Source organism: Cyprinodon tularosa, unplaced genomic scaffold (genome assembly GCF_016077235.1).
Source record: "Cyprinodon tularosa strain WSP-4 unplaced genomic scaffold, ASM1607723v1 ctg889, whole genome shotgun sequence".
NCBI lineage: Eukaryota > Metazoa > Chordata > Actinopteri > Cyprinodontiformes > Cyprinodontidae > Cyprinodon > Cyprinodon tularosa.
The window spans coordinates 272,025-294,926 of NW_024039661.1; positions in this window are offsets into that span (position 1 = coordinate 272,025).

Consider the following 22,902-nt stretch of genomic DNA (forward strand, 5'->3'; position numbering starts at 1 on the left):
AGCATTGTGCCTACACCAAGTTTGCAGATGAGTTAAACAGCTTCTTCACCCGGTTTGACTCCCCTCACACTGGTCCCCTCCCTGCCCTCAACTCTCCACACACTTCCAACCACCCAGGGGGTGGTTGGAGGTGTGTGGAGTTGGAGCAGTCCCCCAGAGACCACCGCCGCCACTCCCACCAACCCCCGACCCATCCACACCTCCAGTCGTGCCTTCCTCCCCCCAGAGGAAGGCCTCAGGACCAGACGGCCTCCCCCCCAGGCTGCTGAGGACCTGTGCAGATGAGCTCTGTCAGATCCTCAGCAACATGTACAACCTGAGCCTCAGCCTGGGGGTGGTCCCCACCCTGTGGAAGACCTGCTGTGTGGTTCCGGTTCCCATAACAGCCGGATTGGAGCAGTGGTTCTAGAGGAAACTTATTTGGAAAAATTCTGAAATGTTTGCATTTCTGGCCTCTAATAGTACCTTTGATTCCAATTATCTCTAAAAGTAATAAAGCCAAACACTTTAAACTTGGTAAATCTATGGAGGGTCCTAAAAATATTCAATCCCTAAAATATCGGCCGGATTGGAGCAGTGGTTCAAACTTATTTGGAAAATTCCTGAAATTTTTGGCCATCTTTAACTTCAATTATCTCAATAAAGTTAAACACTTCAATTCTCACAATCGATAAAAACATTCCCACATATTTCCAATGTGAAAGATTATGAGGATATGAGCAATTGTTGTGAAGAAATCTTTATTTAAAAATCTAAAGCAGCTTTGTTTCCAACACAGTGCTATTTAAACAAGTACACAGCGGGATCTAATTTGTCATATTGATAACATGTCAGGTTTAGATTATGAACAAAATTAAAAACAATTATGTTGCATATACTCTATATTTATTATCCTAATTATGTACAGCATTATAAAACAAAATTACAAGCAGGTTTATCAATGCAGAAGATCCAACAATAACTGCCTTGCTCATTCTCCTACATTGTATACTGAGAAAAGTGGTTTTAACAAGCCTCACCATGTTCACTGCACTAAATATTAATATTAAGAAAATATTTACAAATTCTACAATGTCTAATAAGGCATCATTATGAATGTCAATGATGGTTACAATGGCTGCGTCTCAATTTGCAGGCTGCCTACTTCGGAGTGTATGTATGTATATATATGTGTGTGTAGGGAAATAACATCTTTCATTTATTATATTCATGTTAATTTACACTTTGAGTAAGCTTGAAAAAGTAATCTCCAGGTTACCATTCCAAAGTCTTTTTCTGTAGAATTTCATCAATCCATCCAAATCATCAAACATTCCTTTTTTCTATGAGGTATTAGGACAGAGGCCGTCTTTTGCCCCACCTGTCCTAATTGCCTCCATCCCTGAGGACACACTAGGGCTAGATGCTGCAGAGTCTTAGCAGCACACAGATGAGCTTGGAGTCTTCTGACTGCGAGTGGGACATCATCTGGGGGGTCGGGGTGCCTCTCTCCACTGTTCACCACATCGTCCATCTGGGTTTGCAGGGCTGACCCAATCGACGGCTGCCATGTTACTAAAAAAGTTTAAAAAGACGCAGAAAATAATGACTTTACTAAAACTGTTTTCATAACCCTGAAATGAGAAGAAGCTAAAATGTGATTCTACTTGCCATCTAAATGTAACAGTGATCGTATAGACCCTCCTCCAGGGCAGACACCTCGGCAGACAGCTGGTCCCTCCATGGAGCACCACTGACTGCTTTCAACACGTTCTCCCCCTCCTCATCCTCTGGCATGTCATCCTTTGGGGCTGTGATGTTACCGGCTCCCAGGCAGATGTTGTGCAGGACAGCTAATGCCGTTATGACGTGTAGAAAAAAAGACAAAAATATTTAGTTTTATTCAGTCATCTATCTTTTTTTCATTATCTTTATTACATGATTTATTAGAATTTAAATTTTACTTGATCTAGATCCACTATTTAACTTATTTTTTCCTTTTTATATTTTGATTAAATCCAGGGCATAACTAAGAAATGAAACCAGGTTTTCTATTTTTGAAACAACAATCGGAGTTATTCGTTGGACATTCACGCATGAGCCTCTATTCTGCCTTTCCTGTCTGTATCTACTAGGGTTGTCAAAAGTATCGAAACTCAAAAAAGTATCGATACTGAAAAGTTGTATCCGGATACAATACTCATTTTCAAAAGTATCGATACAGTGCTACTACTAGTGGCACCTAAAAAGTCATTTATCTAAAGTGCAGAATAGAGGAAAATGCACTTTCAGAACACTATGTGATTGAATAATTCTACGCACTTTTCAGTTTCAGACTTTTTTTTGTAACAGGTGCAGCTGCTGAGAATTATTTTTGTTCCTTAACTGGTTTGGCTAGTGTCATTGTTATGTGTGTAAAGCATAGCCAAGGAAGGAACACTTAATTTTAATTTTGTAAGTTTTTTATCAAGCTTGCTTAATATTGTGCACAGCATACAACCTCAAAATATTGTTCTTATTGTATTTTAATTATCAATCAAAATATTTCTGTTGAAATTTTGAGTTTTTATTCTTGTGGTATCGAAAATGGTATCGAGTATCGAATAATTTCCTTACTATCGGTATCGAGTTGAAAAGTTTAGTATCGTGACAACCCTAGTATCTACGAAACATGCGCATGCGCACTGTAGTGGAATTCGATGAATGACACCCACAGACACACGCAGACACACAGAGCCACACACACAGGGTGGAGGAGGAGACAGGAGCAGAGCGCCTTATCTTCAGAGATTTTGAAACTTGTTGAATCCTCTGATAAAAAGTACGTGTTCAAATTTCGGTTCTTGGCCATAGAGAGCTCATGTGGCCAAGACTAGACATTTGTTTTACATAGCCAAACACTCATTAAAACAAGCAACTGTAGTCAATTTTTTGAAATAAAAATGAGAAAAATATATCAGCTTTAACTTTATTGGCGCCTTTAATTTCCAGATAGTTAAATCTGATGAGTGCCACTAAGATATTCTCATTAGAGAGCAGTAGCCAAACTTAGATATTGTATTTTCATGGCCTAATTTACCAGACAGGATGTTTACATATATCTGTTTTAAGGCTTATTTGCAGAGATAAGATTTTTTAGGTATGGAGGAACAGCTCTCCCATATATAAAAATAAATACATAAATAAATACATGCTCAATAAATAAATAAGCATTCAATTAATTACCCCCCAAAATACAATGAATAAATATGTAGGTAGAAATTAAATTATACAGTGAGACATAAATGTATATATCTCTTAATTAGCTTCTTTATTTTTTCACCTTCTTTGTTAAAATATTTATTAAAGATCAGCCAATGACATAACACAGTGTAAAATTTGTTTTATGATCAGCATAATAAAAAAAAAAACTAAAGTATTTACTAGTAGACAAAAAAAAATAAACAATCTGCTGTTATTAGAACCAAATTAAAGGTACTGTGTAGTGTTCTACATATGGAGACATGGCTATGAGTTTGCATTCAATGGACGTCTCTAGGGAAAACAAAACCCTACAAAAGGCATCTTATTTCTTTAGGGTCTCCCTCAGAGAAAACTTCTTCAGACCTCAATTAAACAGTCGATTCAAGTAACCAATGAAACTGTTTACACAAAAGGTGAAAAAATAAAGCTAATTAAGAGATATATATTCATTTATAATTTCTACCCACATATTTATTCATTGTATTTTGGGGGGTAATTAATTGAATGTTCATTTATTTATTGAGCATTTATTTATTTATGTATTTATTTTTATACATGGGAGAGCTGTTCCTCCATACCTAAAAAATCTTATCTGTGCAAATAAGCCTTAAAACATCTGAACACGTACTTTTTATCAGAGGATTCAACAAGTTTCAAAATCTCTGAAGATAAGGCGCTCTGCTCCTGTGTCCTCCTCCACCCTGTGTGTGTGGCTCTGTGTGTCTGTGGGTGTTATTCTTTGAGTTCCCCTACAGTGTGCATGTTTCGTAGACACAGACAGGAGAGGCAGAATAGAGGCTCATGCGTGAATGTCCAGCAAATAACTCAGATTGTTGTTTCAAAAATAGAAAACCTGGTTTCATTACTTAGTTATGCCCTGGATTTTGTAGCGTTTGTGGACGCTACGCTGGTACTTGATAAAAACAATAACGTCACTACTGGAAAGTTACTTGATAAATAAAGCAGCGATGCTACGGTCAAGCTACTGGAAAATGTAGTTAAACTAATAGCTTCGCTACATGTAGCGGCGCTACTGCCCATCACTGACTGTAACATTCAGTAACCGCACGTGCTTTACATATAACGCTACAGCGATACATTGCTGACAAGCATATGAAAGCCAGACATCTTTTGCTTCGCGGTAAAAGTAAGAAATGAACTTACCATTGTTGCGGAGTCTCGCGTGTTCAACAACCTTCTTCTCGGTCTAGAAGGTGATGTCGGTTAGGGGGAGGTGGGCGTGGCTAAATTTGTTTATTTCCGGCTCTACGGTCGAGGTGGCCTGTGAAAGGCGCCTGCAGCGGAACTGGTCTGACAGCTGCAGTGCTGCAGCCAGACCGTCTTGATAAATAGTGCTGTTTCAATGCTGTTGTCAGAGATGGCTTTGATCAACACGCAAGTCAGTGAGCTGATTGGATACCGAGATACCGGTGATGGAATGAAGTTGCATGAACCCCCCTCCCTCCCGAATGGACGGATGATTCACGGACCTTTATTGATTCAGTTATTTGTTTTGCCAAAAAGATTAATTATAATCATTTTTCATTAAATAATAGAGATAAATAGAAATAAACAGTTCTCAGATAAGGTCGCAGGGTGTATCTATAACTGCGCCCATACAGTATGCAACAATTTTCATGAAAGAAGATAATGCAGTCACTATGTTAAATTAATTCATTAACTTTATTTTAATCAAAAACATCATAAAATAGCACAATATCACACCAAGATCCCCAATAAACCCGCTTTAAAGACAGCATTTAAATAACAGCCTGGATTAAGGAGAAAAAAAAAGTTCCCAAGTGCCGCCTGGTGGTTGTCCGGGTACATTGCAGTTCTTTTTGAAATAAAAAAAACTGGCCTCAGGAAATACATCGTGATTCACGCAGGAATCACACAGGAATCATGCAGGAAACCGTCCATTTCCAACCAGTGCTCACTGTAATTTGTTCCCCCTTGTAACTTTAAGAAATAAAGGTCAATCAACTCCAAATTTTCAGGGGTTAGTTGTCATCATAAAAGATGTTTATAAGCCAAAAATGAAAAAGCTGGGACCCTTTTTGTCTGATTTAGACAGGGGGAACAGATTATGGCAGGTGGCCTGCTATAATTTGTTCCCCCTTGTAACTTTAAGAAATAAAGGTCAATCAACTCCAAAGTTTCAGGGATTAGTTGTCATCATAAAAGATGCTTATAAGCTAAAAATTAAAAATCTGGGACCTTTTTTGACTGATTTAGACAGGGGGAACAGATTACGGCAGGTGACCTGCTATAATTTGTTCCCCCCTTGTAACTTTAAGAAATAAAGGTCAATCACCCCCAAAGTTTCAGGGGTTAGTTGTCATCATAAAAGATGTTTAAAAGCCAAAAATGAAAAAGCTGGGACCCTTTTTGCCTGATTTAGACAGGGGGAACAGATTACAGCAGGTTTTATTTCATCCCATATTGCCAGTTCTGGCAAAATGGGATGAAATAAAACAGCTGATGTTAGAAGACAAACTGTTTATTAGGGATAGTACAACATAGATAAATTATACGTTACTATAAACACAAATATAGATTTAAGTACTAAATTTCAACCAGGAAAAAATTATTTTCCTTCTGCATATAGTCTTTAATGATTACACGTGCACTCCATTTTCTATTTCATTTTTATTACAAGTATACGGTTTACAACAGTTTTCAATGGGATGAGAACATTTGGATACTGTGAAACAATGAGAGATTTTTTAAATGAACGTGTGAAAAAGAACAAGGATCTGTTTGCTTTCAGAGGGAGGAGTAGACACTGCTGTCAGCGACCAGCTTTCAAGCAAACGTTTGTGTTTTATTATTAGTTTTAGATCAATATCACTGGCGATATTCCGCTATAACGTGAAGTAAAGAATAAAACAGTAAAGCTCAACTTTCATACACATAAAACCTTTCAAATTTGAAGTTCTGCACGTTGGAATTGAGGCGGAGTTAACTCGGGTTGTTCTTTCTACTCCGTTCGCGCTCCCGACGAGGGGATACAAATTTTGGCAGGGATAACTACCTTGGCACGACACCGTCTTACATGTTCCACCTCTCTAGTTCTACTGCCTTACTCCAGTAGTTGACGTTGTATTCATAACTCAATAGATCCATCTAGTGGGCATATCCGGAACTACTATTCAATGCATTCTGCATATCAGCACATAGCATAGCATATTTTTTCTTTTAAACTTTCTGGTAAACAGAGATATATTTTATTGCATGTTGCATATCCCAGTAAATCTGTTTCACCTTTGAATCTGCAGCTCTCCCTAATTCTCTCTGTGCTGTTTAAAAAGATTTACTAATATAATGATGCCAGAAACTACATTTCAAGATGTGTAGAAGCTCTGCAGCCTGATTCGGTCTGTTTAATGAGAAAACATGTTCATCCTAACCTGTAATTGGGAGTCATGGTCCTCTGAGAAGCCAAGATTTTTAACTAGTAAAGAAAAAAAAATGTTTTCAAGCTTCTTGTATTGTAATACTGACTTGTATAAACTTATAATCCGTTGACATTTTTAGCAGAAAAAGCTTCTTATTCTCCCAAATACACAGGAGCAGCAGGGAGAGAGGGAAAAAAAACACGGACTCAAAACGCTCTGAACACTGATAGCTGCACCCAACGTCTGTTACCTTTGGAATGAGCGAGAAAGGGAAAAAAAGTGTAAATTATTGGTCGGTACACCTGTGCATTAAATTACAAAAAAGCTAACCCATTACACAGTGACTAACCGTGTTTTTACAGGTGGTGGATAAAAGTAGATGTGTTGGACCCAGCATGTTATATTTTCTTTCCTACAGAAGCTGTGTGGAGTTGCATTATTACATGCATGCCAGACAGCCACTTTGCTGTAATGCTACGTTCAGACCGCAAGCAGCAGAAGCAGTTGGTTTACATGCAAAGGCAATGGCTGACAAGCATCAAGGGGCAGCAAAAGGTCCTACAGCGTGTCTGAGCAGTTGAAACAGCTTCTGATCATCTGAGGTGCGTTACACGTGTCAGAAGCAGCAGCTGCCGGAGTTGGAAAAGTTAAACTTTAGCTCCTGGACACGCCACATCAACCAATCAGATAAGCTGATCTGGGGGCTGGCAGGGAGACAGACACAGCACTGCTGATGGAGGCAGGGAGGTGCAGGAGCAGCAGGAAAATACAACTGCCTCCTTCAAGAGTCAGAACAGAAGAAGAGTGAGACACAGCTAATATCCAATGCTCACAACACTGGGCACAGACTTGGACTCGGAAAGAGTCCACTGACCGGAGCTGTTGTTCCTTCTTTGAGGTCAGAGATGTCCTGCCTGATATCAACAGGCTGAACACAAGAATGATATATAGAAATCCTGTTTACTTTATTACTAGATATAGAAGAATTATTTTTTTTATTGGTAATTTGTCTACTTATTTTGTTTAGACACAATTTTGGCAACAACTTCTTCAGTATTTCAAAACCACAACATTTATGACAAATAAAAATTCTGAAGAATTACAAGATTTTTTAAATCTGTGTGTCTAAAGCCTAATTTTATTTTTAAAAGAAATAACAAAACATAATGAAATCGGCTGCACGATCACCTGCCAGTTAACCACCAGGGGGCAGCCACTACAAGTTTAGAATCCTTATTAATCTCAAAGCTGTACTCTGATCAAGAAATTTTAGTCTGTTATAAATTAAATTATTCTGCACTATTTTGCTTGTATCTTTTCGTTTTTTGAAATCAAAAGATTGACAATGTTTATTTGCAGACATTAATAATAAAGCTTGAACAAATGTTTGAATTGGGTCAAAATGCTTTTTTATGCTCTTGATTTTTTAAAACATTCCAATTGATGGTGATCTAATGACACATTTCTAATGAACATCTATTAATAGATTCTTCCTTTGTCTTTGAACCTGACAGATCTAGCAGATAGATGCTTCACAGCATTCTCACAGCTTTTTCACAGAAACAGCCATTGTTCTAGTCTAATTTCTCTTAGTATGATACTTAGAAGCATGTCCTTGCATTTTTGAAAAAGTTGCCTGTTCTCTTTGTCTTTTTATTTAAAGGCTAAGAGTTTTAAAGCTTTGGGTATGTTATCAAAAAGTTGTTGGTTGGTAAAACAAGACATTTTTATATTTTTCTGTCAAAATTTAATTCAATTTCTTTTTTTTCATTAGCTTTTTCTTACTTCCCTATCTGTTAATGCTCTCGTTGCAGTTGCTCTATTTCACTACTGCAATCCTCTCTTGCATATACATTCTCTATCTCCAAGAGGTAAGGGATATTATTGATGACTGTCATATTTCATAATAATTAAAAAATTATGATAGACTTTATATATATATATATATATATATATATATATATATTTTATTGATTATTTGGATTTATATAATATCCCGCTGTAAAATGTGAGCAATTACCTATTATATTTTATTGATTATTTTATTGATGATATCTTATTTATGACCCGATGACCTTAGCCAAACCCTCACCCTGTCACAACTATTACAGAATGTTACTCAGACTTCACCACCCACCTCTCAAAAACTGTATCTCAAAGCTGTCACCACCCTATTCTCCTCCCACTACCACACATTTGAATAAAAAAAGAAAGAAAGTTATACATGTCTTCATACCTTAATGCAGTGTTTCCCAAACTATGAGTACCCCCCCTCCCCCCTTCCAGTCAAAAGTGTAGGTTATTGTTCACTGATTATGAAGTGCCAGTCCGTTCTTCTGCTTGATTTGGATGTGTGTATAACCAGAAGGTGAACTCAAAGATTTAAGAAAAACTCACTTTTTGGTTGATAAAAGCTTGTTTAATTTATCAATTGCGTCCCCAGAGAGCAATCCCATCCCTATTTATTTTACTGCCTAAGAAATCAAATATTTCCATGTGTCCTTTGCAATGCACTCACGGACCAGTAGGGGTACGTATACCTCTGGTTGGGAAACACTGCATTCCTGTTTCAAAGGCTCTCCATAACAGCCCCCATCTAAACAGTGATCTGCACCCTGCTTTATGAGTTTTACTGTGCTGAAGAAACATCATTGACATAAGATGCCTCAGTTTCAACCACTCTTGATCAGAGGGATGTGAAGGAGGAGGCTCCTCCATGAAACATCACACCAAACCGAGAGGGAATGCATCTGACACTTCGCTCTCAATCTGCAGGTTTACTAGTGGTTCCTAGAATTTCTAAAAGTAGAATGGGAGGCAGATCTTTTAGTTCTCAGGCTCCTCTCCTGTGGAACCAACTACCAGTTTTAGTCCGTGAGGCAGACACCCTGTCTACTTTTAAGGCCAGGCTTAAAACTTTCCTTTTTGATAAAGCTTCTAGTTAGAGTGGCTCAGGTTATCCTGAGCTATCTCTATAGTTCTGCTGCTATAGGCTTAGACTGCTGGAGGACATAGGGACCCCTTTTTCATCATTCTGCTTCATTCTATCTCTATTCTCCCACTCTGCAGAATCTGTTAGTTCAATCTCTATCGTTCTGCTCTCTCTGCTTTTTCTCATAGTAGCTTCATCTGGTCTGTTCCTGTTTGGCTGTGACTCCATCCTGGAGAGAAATATCAGCTGTGCTGCTGCCATCAACACCTTTGTTTCTAGATGTTGGAGATCGGCCTGTTTTTCAATGTAGTCCTGTTTCTCCAAATGTGACATGGGAGTTGGCTCGTCTGCCTGGCTGTGTGTTTTCTGGACGGGGCAGCTTGTGGAGCTGGCTGACAAGTTCATTTTGTATCTATGCTTCTTTTTCTATGCCTGCTTCTGTCTGGTTGAACCCAAATCGGCCTCAGCAGATGGCCGCTCACACTGAGCCTGGTTCTGCTGGAGGTTTCTTCCTGTTCAAAGGGAGTTTTTCCTCTCCACCACGTTTGCTGTGAGGGTTTGCCTACGAGTCAATGTGTCGTTGCAATCAACTGTTTTTTCTTAGATCAAAACTTTGAATCAATCTGACTGGATGATCTGGTGAACTGGAAAGTGACCTGAGATGACATGATGTGAATTGGAACTATAGAAATAAACTGAAATAACTAGAAAAATCCTGCCGGGAAAGCCATCTGTTTCGAACAATGATGGCTTTATCTTATGATGTGTGGTAAAAAAAAAAAAAAAGAAAAAAAAAAACAGATTGGAGACATCATCTCTAACCTACAATGGATTATTAGGGCCAAGCTAGAGGTACCAGAATAAAGTCAGAAGATTACAAAACTGTAGTCATCATTCCGTAACCCATTTCAGAAAGACCAGCATAGGACGGCTGACCAGCACCACCAAACAGCAACCTAAGTCCACTTTGACATACTGACCAATATGATACTGCTGTGCTAAAAAATCTATCATATTTGTCAAACCGAGCCTATTATTCTCATAATGTTAAAACTTTATTCTCGTAATTTTATGACTTTATTCTAATTGTAACTTTATTCTTGTAATTTTATGACTTCATTCTTATAATCTTATGACTTTATTCTCGATTAAAATATATATATATATATATATATATATATATATATATATATATATATATATATATATATATATATATATATATATATATATATATATATATATATATCTAGCGTAGCACTAATACTCCCTTGTACTAACCTGTTCAGAAGTTCATGCTGCTGGAATGATCTGGGTTCTATTGAAGCCCATTCAGCCACATGAAAATAGAAAAAATGCCAAATAGAAAGTCATAATTATGAGACTCAAATTTATAATTTCGAGTTTCAAAGTCATAATTATAAGATATAAAGTAATAATTTCACCTTTCAAAGTTATAATATAAAATACAAAGTCATAACTATGAGATACAAAGTCATGATTGTGAGTTACGAAGTGATAAGTATGAAATACAAAGTCCTAGATACCCTAACCCTATCCCTAGCTCTAACACTGCATGAAAAGTGAGATTTTCGTCCCCATAAACCCCCGTAAACTCCCGCAGATCTGCCTGATTTTCGTCAGTTTCTGACAATTTGCAACCCGTGCTTGTCCGCGTTTGTCGTGCCACAAATTGTCGAAAACGTACCGTGACGTATGTGGAGAGCGATCAGCTGTACTAATGGCCCTAATTAGCATATGAATGCAGCAAACCCGCGCGGCTGGCCAGGTCTGGCTTGAATAACCTTCTCAGTATTGGCTGAAACCACTATTCTCAAACAAATGAAATCGCTCGTGATTGGCAGCAAAACCACACGTGGCCACGCCAGGCTTTAATTTTCTTACTGAGTATTGGACGGAACCACTTCTTTTTAAACAAGTAAAGTCGCTCGTGATTGGTTGGCATATATATATATTTACATATATATATTTATTCATATATATATATATATATATATATATATATTTATTCATTCATATATTTATTCATTCATATATTTATTCATTCATATGGTGTGTATTTATGTTATCCTACACTACTACACAATTATTAGGCTACCATCAAGGACATGAATGAATTTATACAGGAAATGAACATTTGCCAGGAAGCTGTTTATGCAAAGAAAGAGCTTTATTGAAACACACACAACTATATACAACGCGTATCCAAACACATGCGTTTCTAAAAATTAAAACTCCGTGAACGGTCCGTTTGCTTCCTCGGGGTTGGAGGTGACTGGCAGCATTCCCTCCGAGGCAGGTCCGATGTGCAGACGCCTACTGTGCGTGGCCCTGTACTTCGGCATCGCTTCTAACCGGGACTGCAGCTTAACACAGAGTTCAGTGAGATCCGGCCTACGAAATGGCGGCGACCGTACAATCCATCCAGAGACACTGCTGAGGAAGGCGGACTTCGAGAGTTCCACTTCCTCATCTGTTAGCACACTCTGCCTCGCTTTCAGCAGCTGAAAAAAAAAACAATGAATCAGCGCACTGCATATGGACACAACACATCTATTAATGCACCTGAAAAATAGTCACCAAATAAAGTCTTACCCGTTTTCTTCTGGCCCGACTCTGAGCAGATAGCCTCCGCACGCAGCATGTTGGCTGGCTGCGTATATCTGAAGCTCCTGCGTACCGTCTGAAAATACGTCTTACAGGCAGCTGGAAAACAATTAAATGAGAGTGGTATGAATAAAAAATCAAACGCAAGTAACAAGGAAGGAGAAAACATTAAAACAAGTCACTTACACACAATGTCGTCTTTATCAACATCGTGCAAATCTGGACTTGCCGAGATGGGAGGTCTGTGAAAACAAAATGTAAAGCTATGATCGGTATCTATCCGTATCCATTGCCTTTTACCGCAGAATGAAAGCATATTCTTTAAATCTTACCCTTGCTCCGGTTCATAGCGCCTGCAATTAGTCTCCGAGTTGTTAAGACGGCGTACTGCTTCCTGTAAATCACAAAAAATACACTTTAATAAAGCTTGTTCTTGCAAGGCTACTATTAGCCGCTATTAGCAGTAGCTTTAGGCTAGGCTGCTATTAGCCGTAGCTCAGGCTAGGCCGCTTTTAGCTTAGCAGGCAGTAATCGAACATATATTTACCGCTAGCATCTCTTCTTTGAGTTCGTCTTGTTCGATGCAGAGTCGCCATCGCGTCCAAGAGGAGTTTTACCCCGAAATCCAGAAGCTCCAGACCGCTGCACAAAGCAAAGCATACATCCAGACCTCTCCGCTCTGAGTTTCTTGGAGATCGTACAGAGCATGCGCGAGATGAACCAGGGTGTCCGCGGATCAATAAAAATAATTAAAAAATCATTCTTTTTTTTTTTTTTAATCAAGGCCTTAATTGGCACTAAAATTATTTAAATATGTTTATCGAAGTTTTTATAATTCTTTAATAAAAAATGCTTATAAAAACAATTTCGTCAGATATATTATATCGCTCCAGGCGGAGAAAAAGCTAGAGGATATATATATACGTATAGAGTGTTGGCGTCATTACCAATCCACTGTGAAAGAGGCTAAAAGAAGATATTTTTCCGATATTGTTCTTTTAAACTGTGGTAAGCCTCGTGTGTTGTTTAAAGTTATCAACTCTGCTCTGAATGCACCACAGACTGTGATTGAGGCCTCCCCTGCTGTGTGTGAGAACTTTCTTCACTACTTTATTGATAAAGTCACTTCTACCAGAGCCCTTATGTCATCTCCTGCTTCTGATCCTTCGGTGTTTGTCCCCTGCTCTGCTGTGTTTGACATGTTTGAACCTGTGACCCTGCCTTTTGTGCAGGAGATTGTGGGTCACTTGAAGCCTTCAGGGTCTCCAGATGATACTGTCCCACCCCGATTTTTAAGGAGGTTTTTCCCACTATCGGGCCATTGTGTCTCACAGTTATTAATAGCAGTCTGTCCTCTGGAGTAGTCCCTTTAAATCTTAAACATGCAGTCGTGCAGCCTTTATTAAAAAAACCCTGGGCTGGATCCTACTGTTCTGTCGAATTTTAGGCCTATCTCTAAGTTGCCTTTCTTCTCAAAAATCTTAGAGAAGATTGTTTATTCTCAGCTCATGGACTTTTTAAATGAACAAAATGTTCTTGAGATTTTCCAATCTGGTTTTAAAATATTGCACAGCACAGAATCAGCGCTTTTAAGAGTTTTTAATGACATCTTTTTAGCTACTGACTCTGGACACTGTGTTGTCCTTGTACTTTTAGATTTGACTGCAGCATTTGATACAGTGGACCATGAAATCCTGATTGCTCGTTTGGAGCAGTGGGTGAGCATCAGGGGCTCAGCACTGGAATGGTTCATGTCCTACCTGTCACATCGGACTTTCTGTATCAGCCTTGATGACTCTGTGTCCTCCACTGCTCCTCTCTCATGTGGGGTCCCACAGGGCTCCGTGCTTGCCCCTCTTTTATTTTCTCTCTATCTACTCCCACTTGGCTCCATTCTCAGGAAACATGGCATTTCCTTTCACTGTTATGCTGATGACAGCCAGATTTATGTCCCCCTCAAAAAGGCTGATTCCTACTCTGTTGAACCACTGTTAAGGTGTTTACATGACCTTAAAGCTTGGATGTCTTTAAATTTTCTAAATTTTAATGAAGAAAAGACAGAAGTCATGGTCTTTGGTGGCACATCTGTGACCCCCCCCCTAGTTGATCTCGGTTCTCTAGCGCAATACAGTAAACCAATTGTAAGAAACCTCGGGGTAAAAGTGGACTCAGACCTTAAATATGACAGCCAGATAAAAGCTGTAGTGAAATCTAGCTTTTTCCAGCTAAGGCAGCTGGCAAAGATCAAACCAGTCCTTCGGAGACAGCACTTTGAGACAGTAATCCACGCCTTTGTGACCACTCGACTGGATTACTGTAATGCACTCTATGTGGGGATTACTGGGTCCTCAATTGCTCGTCTTCAACTTGTTCAAAATGCTGCTGCACGTCTTTTAACTGGCACACGCAAGTACGAGCACATTTCACCTATTTTAACTTCACTCCACTGGCTGCCCATCCATTTTAGGATTCATTTTAAAATTCTTTTATTTACTTTTAAAGCCTTGAATGGCCTTGCCCCAATTTACCTCTCTGAGCTTCTGCACCCCTACACTCCCAGCCGATCTCTCAGGTCAGCTGATCAGCTGCTCCTGACAGTGCCTAAAGCAAGGCTTAAGCTCAGAGGGGATCGAGCGTTTTCTGTTGCAGCTCCAAAACTCTGGAATGGATTGCCGCTGCACATTAGACAGGCCACCTCTCTGTCTCATTTTAAAACTCTTCTTAAAACCCACCTCTTTTCTTTGGCTTTTAACGCCATGTAGAGTATTGATTTTATGTATACATGTTGATTTTATGTACACATGTTGATTTTATGTACACATGTTGATTTTATGTATACACATGCATATTTTTATCCTGTGCGGGCAGTGCTTTTATTTTATTTTATTACTTTTATTTATTTTAGTTATTTTATCTTTTTGTGCAGCACTTTGGAAACCTTGTGTTTATTTAAACCGTGCTATATAAATAAAGTGGATTGGATTGGATTGGATATGTGTGTGTGTGTGTGTATGTGTGTGTGTTTACATACATACAGGAGTCATGGAACTCTGCTTACAGCTCCTTCATATTTCAGGTACACTAATAACTTGTGTACATGATTCTTGTTGATGGCATTAAAATAATTTCAAATAGCATTAAATTAGAGTCACTCATTCCTGTATGAACCCTGTGAGCGCTTAATTTAATATGACATATTAAAAAAATCCCACCATCATCCAGCATATGTTCAGTTTCTGCCCAAATATATATATATATTTTTGTAGATTTTTGTAACGGGGATAAGGATAATTCAAAACTGCTTTTTTTTTAATGAACTTGTTCACTACTTCCAAACTCAGCATCTCTTTTCATTCCTGTAATAAGAAGTTTCTTTTGAATGGATTTGATTAAAGTTTAAGTCCCTCGGTATAAAATAAATATTTTGATGGAGATGAGAAATCTGCTTCCTCGTTGGTGAATAACCAATAATTTGGATCCAATCATTTAAATAAACGGTGTTTAGGGGAGGCTTTAACATGTAAATGAACATGCTGTGAGCTATACAAATGCAAATCAGGGTTGCAGGGGGGGTTTTACTCCAAGTGACATTTTTCTAAAAGGTAAGAAAATCTCTGATACAAAGAGATCAGGCTCAGTATAGCCTCTCACATTTTAGCTTGAATTGATTTATTTAATTAAAGTATAGAGACCAAAACAGATCTTTAGCTGACAGAGCAATACATTTAGAGCAGTAATTATAAAAAAAAAAAAATTGCATTTAAGATAAAAAATAAAATGTTGTCTGTCAATATGCTCAATTCACAATTACTTAAGTGGAAAAGTTTCAAGAAATGAGTCTGAGATGATTCACTTTATAACATGGCGCATTATCCTGTTGGAAGTAGCCATCAGAAGATTGGTACACTGTGGTCATAAGGTCCGGCCAGGTCAAGATCCGCAATTGCAATCGCACCAAACAGGAAAAAGAACATCGACGAATTCCGGTTCGTCAAATTAAAATATAGCAGCAACAGATCGGTGACTAGAAATTATAGCACAATTCTTATATATATAAGAAAAAAAACTAACACCGTTTATTTAAATGATTGGATCCAAACTATTGGTTATTCACCAACGAGGAAGCAGATTTCTCATCTCCATCAAAATATTTATTTTATACCGAGGGACTTAAACTTTAATCAAATCCATTCAAAAGAAACTTCTTATTACAGGAATGAAAAGAGATGTTTGGGAGTAATGAACAAGTTCATTCAAAAAAAGCAGTTTTGAATTATCCTTATCCCCGTTACAAAAATCTACAAAAATATATATATATATTTGGACAGAAACTGAACATATGCTGGATGATGGTGGGATTTTTTTAATATGTCATATTAAATTAAGCGCTCACAGGGTTCATACAGGAATGAGTGACTCTAATTTAATGCTATTAGAAATTATTTTAATGCCATCAACAAGAACCATGTACACAAGTTATTAGTGTACATGAAATATGAAGGAGCTGCAAGCACAGTTCCATGACTCCTGTATGTATGTAAACACACAGACACACATATATATGTATATTGTCACAGGCCGCTTCAATGCCCATGACAAAAAGGAGGGGACACCAAACAATTTAGGCCAATCAATACTTTATTGTAACCAATAAATAACTTTAAATAAAACAAAGATGAGATGCGAGTATGTAAGAATGTTTAGTGTGTGCAGTGTATGAGTGGGTGAACATGAATGTGTCTGAGTGTTACCAAAACCAAAAGGAACCAACCAACAAAGGAAATACCTGGAGGAGCAGAGAGAGAGAGTGTTAGTGGAGCCCAACTTATATAAGGAGCCCAAGTGGCTCCAATTAGTAATTAGACCTGCCTCTGCCTACAGGAGGAACCGCCCCTGCAGGTCAGAGGAAAGGGCCGTGACAATATATATATCCTCTAGCTTTTTCTCCGCCTGGAGCCATATAATATATCTGACGAAATTGTTTTTATAAGCATTTTCTATTAAAGAATTATAAATACTTCCATAAACATATTTAAATAATTTTAGTGCCAATTAAGGCCTTGATTTAAAAAAAACGAATGATTTTTTAATTATTTTTATTGATCCGCGGAAACCCTGGTTCATCTCGCGCATGCTCTTTACGATCTCCAAGAAACTCAGAGCGGCGCGGTCTGCAGCCACAGTGGAGGATGTATGCTTTGCTTTGTGCAGCGGTCTGGAGCATCTGGATTTCGGGGTAAAACTCCTCTTGGACGAGATGGCGACTCTGCATCGAACACGACGAACTCAAAGAAGAGATGCTAGCGGTAAATATATGTTCGATTACTGCCTGCTAGGCTAAAAGCAGCCTAGCCTAAGCTACGGCTAATAGCAGCCTAGCCTAAAACTACGGCTAATAGCAGCCTAGCCTAAAGCTACGGCTAACAGTACCCTTGCAAGAACAAGCTTTATTAAAGTGTATTTTTTGTGATTCACAGGAAGCAGTACGCCGTCTTCACAACTCGGAGACTAATTGCAGGCGCTATGAACCGGAGCAAGGGTAAGATTTAAAGAATATGCTTTCATTCTGCGGTAAAAGGCAATGGATACGGATAGATACCGATCATAGCTTTACATTTTGTTTTCACAGACTACTGTCGCCTCACAATGAGGCGGTGACCTCCTATTTGCTCGGAGCAATATCAGCAACTCCAGATTTGCACGATGTTGATAAAGACGACATTGTGTTTAAGTGACTTGTTTTAATGTTTTCTCCTTCCTTGTTACTGTGACTTGCGTTTGATTTTTTATTTATACCACTCTCATTTAATTGTTTTCCAGCTGCCTGTAAGACTTATTTTCAGACGGTACGCAGGAGCTTCAGATATACGCAGCCAGCCAACACGCTGCGTGCAACGTTGGATCCAGAATTCGAGGAGAGACAGGGGTGGTGGGGGTGGGGGGGGGGAATTCAAATAGTTTATTCTAAAACAAACAGGAATGCGGGGCTGCAGAGATAGGAAATACGGGTCAGTGGATTGTCGGGATGATCACGACCTGGAGCAAAACTCACTGACTTGATTCAAAGTTCAGTCCAATCACGGAGCAAAGAGTTGATTCCAAATGGGAGGTTAATTCCCAGTTTGCTGTGGGCGCTGTTAGAGTGATAACTATCCTGTGTTTCAACCAGAAGGGTCATAAACTTTTATGACCTCCTGTAGGTCATGAGGCAGAATCACACGGATGTGTGACTTCCATCCAGCCAGTTGGTCAATTCCCACTATCTTGTTACCTGCATCCTCCCAGACAATGATTACTGGCTCTTCTGTTTTAGGCCCGCCTGTTTGATGTTGTAAACTGTTAATAAAAGGCTTTGCCATGAAGGGAAATCCTGTCTCTGTGTCGATCATTTTCCTTTTAATCTTTTAAACTCACATTTCTCTGGATTAAAAACCCAACATTTTTGGTGCTGAAACTCCGGGAGTCAAGATCCAATTGTCCAGGACCGTGCGGGACCAAGGCCAAGAAACTGACGACAGCCGTCCACCCTTTGCCGGACAGAGCCAATAGGTTGGTCCAGCCCTGCCCTGGACATCCTGGTGACGACTCAAGCTGAGGACTGATCTGCACAGAAACGGTACGCCTAAGGTTTTTTATTAAAAGCTGGTCTGGGACCATGTGAAAGCTATAACTAGTTGTAGTCGCTAGAATATTTGACAAACAGGGTTTGTTGTGGGAGATCTGGGATCGGTATTCTATGCGTTTTGGGTCAGGGACCCTCTGTGTGAAAGCTATAACTAGTTGTAGTCGCTAGAATATTTGACAAACAGGGTTTGTTGTGAGAGATCTGGGATCGGTATTCTATGCGTTTGGGTCTGGGACCCTTTGTGTGAAAGCTATAACTAGTTGTAGTTGCAAGAATATTTGACGAAACCAAGTTTTGTTTACAAGTCTGGGACCTGGGTATTCTGTGCATTCGAGTCTGGGACTCTATGTTGGTTAAAAAATAAAAAATATTAGGCCTTAGGTGTGTGTGACTGTGTGAAAGTGTGTGAGGAAACAATCGAACTGCTGTGTACTGGACTAAATTCTTTAAAAATGGGACAAGGTAGTAGTAAGAAGGAAATGCCAGGTGATGTTAGATGGATGGTGGCTGGTTGTGGTGGTGACCCAGAGTTTGCCAGAAAGTGGATTGAGAAGGAAGACTGGGATGGAAAGTTGAGAGTTGAGCCGCTGACAAAGATTCAGCAGAAGGTGGAGATGAAGTTGGTGTATAAATCAAAAAGAAAACAAGCTAAATACAGAAAAGAATTAGAAGAGTTAAATAAGTGGATTATGCAAGCAAAAAATAGGGAAAGCCAAATACAACAGAAGAAGGATAGAAAGACAGCTACAATTGCTGCTGTAAAAGTTAAAGCTGATGAAGAAACTGTTGTATCCCGTATGCTTCCTCAATATCCTGACCCTAATCAAATTCAAGGGGGTGATGGGGTTCAAGCAGTGGCATCAGCTGCGCAGGAAGGTGGAGATAAACCCCATCACGGTGAATATGAACACAGCCATGCCACTGTTCCTCCTCCAGTAGCCCCACCATCGTGTGGTGATATTGGAGGAGCAGGAGCAGGCCCCCTGTCCGTGTCGTCCTCTGTGGATGGTATGGAACTCAGTGCCGCTGACTCTTGTGGGCATGAGTTAGGAGGATCAGGGGGGGATGTGAACCTTGATTCGAAGTGTTACAGGGATGATTATCAAGTGGAGGCTTGTGGAAGGGGCCCATCTGCCCCTATTTATCCAAGATTGGCTGAATTAAAAAAACAAGAACAGGACCAAGATCCTGGGGGGGGGGCATGTGCTTTTCCAGTGTTGGAGGTGGCCAACCCTCATTGTGGTCAACGCACGGGACCCCAAGATGGTGACCCACTGGATTGTGGACCCACTGTTCTTGTGTGTGGGCCATGGACAGATGCAGAGATGCGGACTGCCTGTCGAGGTTTACCTCCAGCCAGACAGAACCCAGTTAAATGGTTCGAGGATGTTAAAAATAGATTGAGAAAATTCATGGCAGAAACAGGAAAGCCATGGGCAGAAAACGAACAAGATGACATTGACCCGTTAACTAAGTGGATGCTGAAGCTTTTCAGCGACAAAACTGTTCGGAAAACATGTAATCTGCCTAGTGCTCCTTTTGTTTCCCCACAGGAAGGCCTGAAGCCTGGAGACCGAGTGCTGATTAAAATCATCAAAAGGAAAACTTGGAAAGCTCCGAGGTGGGAAGGACCCTACAAAGTGCAACTAACAACCCCCACTGCCGTGAAAATCCAGGAGAGAGACACTTGGATCCACCAGAGTCATTGTAAACTGATTAAGATAAGATAAGATAAGATAAGATAAGATAAGATAATCCTTTATTTGTCCCACAGTGGGGAAATTGCAGCGTTGCATCACAGTACAGTAGGAAAAAAGAAGAAGAAGAATAAAAAGTATAAAAAAAAAAAAATATATATATATATATATATATATATATATATATATATATATATATATATATATATATATATATATACACACACACATTAAGTATATACAGACAGACCAGGCAACACTGGTATAAAGTGACAACAGTAAAGTTCTGTGCAAATGATTGATTGTATTAAATTATTGCAGATTTAAATAGGTATGAGTGATGTATACAGTAGATATGCAATAATAACAGGTAAGTGACGGTGGACATATGGTTGATACGGAGCTAGCATTGTTGGTTGTACAGTCTGACAGCAGCGGGAAGAAAGGATCTGCGGAATCTCTCCTTTATACAGCGAGGGTGTATCAGTCTTTCACTGAAGCTGCTCTCCAGAGCAGAGAGAGTGTCCTTCAGGGGGTGGTCCTCATGGTCCAGCATAGACATGAGTTTGGACAGGGCCCTCCTGTCCCCCACCTGCTGTACAGAGTCCAGAGGACAGCCCAGGACTGAGCTGGACCTCTTGATGATCTTGTCTAGTTTTTTTCTGTCCCTCTCCGTAATGCTGTTGCCCCAGCAGGCCACACTGTACAGGATGGCTGATGCCACCACAGAGTCGTAGAAGGTCTTCAGGAGTGGCCCTCTCACCCCAAAAACTTTCCTCAGCAAAAAAGCCCAGTTACTTTCACAGGGACCCCACGACTAAGGTATAGATCTGTGGTGAAGTCCAGCTTCAAAGGGGTTTGGTTTTTTTTAGGACCACTCGTCTCAACGCTGGTGAAGGGACCAACCTAACCCAGTCTTTTAGAGTCCGGTTAGTGGGTGTTTCCTTGGACGGACTGGCAAAGATCTGAAAAACCAAAGTGGTTATGCTGCCCGGTGATGACTGTTGGACCGGTGTTCCTAGGAACTCAAACTGAGTGTCTGAAACAAAGGAAGAGCAGGATGATTTTTGATGGATCCACAGCAAGTCATCCTACAGTGCCAAGATGTGGTGGCAGCATTCCAAGCGCGTTGCTGAAGATTTAAACAAAACAGACTGTTATGTTTGTACTCATATTCCTACTCCTATGAATACAATATGAATTGAAAGATGCTGATGTTTTTATGTATAAGAGGAGGGAAATGTTAGAGTGATAACTATCCTGTGTTTCAACCAGAAGGGTCATAAACTTTTATGACCTCCTGTAGGTCATGAGGCAGAATCACACGGCTGTGTGACTTCCATCCAGCCAGTTGGTCAATTCACACTATCTTGTTACCTGCATCCTCCCAGACAATGATTACTGGCTCTTCTGTTTTAGGCCCGCCTGTTTGATGTTGTAAACTGTTAATAAAAGGCTTTGCTATGAAGGGATCGGTGGGAGAAGGTGATGGCTTTCCAAGCCAGAATCTTCTCTCCACCCGGCACACGCTGACGTCACAAAACCCTGTCTCTGTGTTGATCATTTTCCTTTTAATCTTTTAAACTCACATTTTTCTGGATTAAAAACCCAACAGGCGCCATCCCCAGAGTTCCTAGAGAGAACACAGAGCAGGTGCCATCTGACGCCGAGCAGCAACAGTGTCCTTGAGGGGAAATCCAAAGCCAGAGTCAGAAGACAGGTCCGAGTTAAGAAGCCGGCAGAATCCAGAAATCAGTCCAGAACAGATCAGACAGGGCAAAGCAAAACTCGGGATCCACTTGGCAGGAACAGGTCACAATAAGGAAAACAGAACAAAGTTTACAACGCTAGGGATAATCTCACCAAACTGGTCAAATAACCTGGCGCTAATGGAAGGCAAGCAAACATGATAAATAGCCAAGGAACTGAGTGGAAATGATCGCCGTTAATCAGCCGCTGGAACAACTAGACAAGTGAGCAGGAGCAAAGAAAAAAACAAACCATCAGCACCAAGATCATGACAGCAACAACAAAAAATTGATAAGGTATATTTAATAGAGTGAAAGACAGAAGGTAAAGGAACATTACACCCTGAATTATATAGGTTTATATGTTTAGTGATCACAGTAAAAATGTACAAGATTTTAAAATGGAAGTTAAAAATGTATGTTTTATTTCAAAAGATGATGTTTAAAATCAGCAGCAATAACAGTTTGGTTTTTGTTAGATGCCCTTATTTAGCTTTCACCTCTTCTGTGTCTTTTAAATCGCTTTCAGTTTGTTGTTTACGGGATGTTTGTCTGCAGGTAAAGATCAAAGGGAGTTAAATGTTTCTATGATTGGTGGAACCGGAATCAACCAGATTTATCAAAGCACAGCAAAACCAGACCAGGAGGG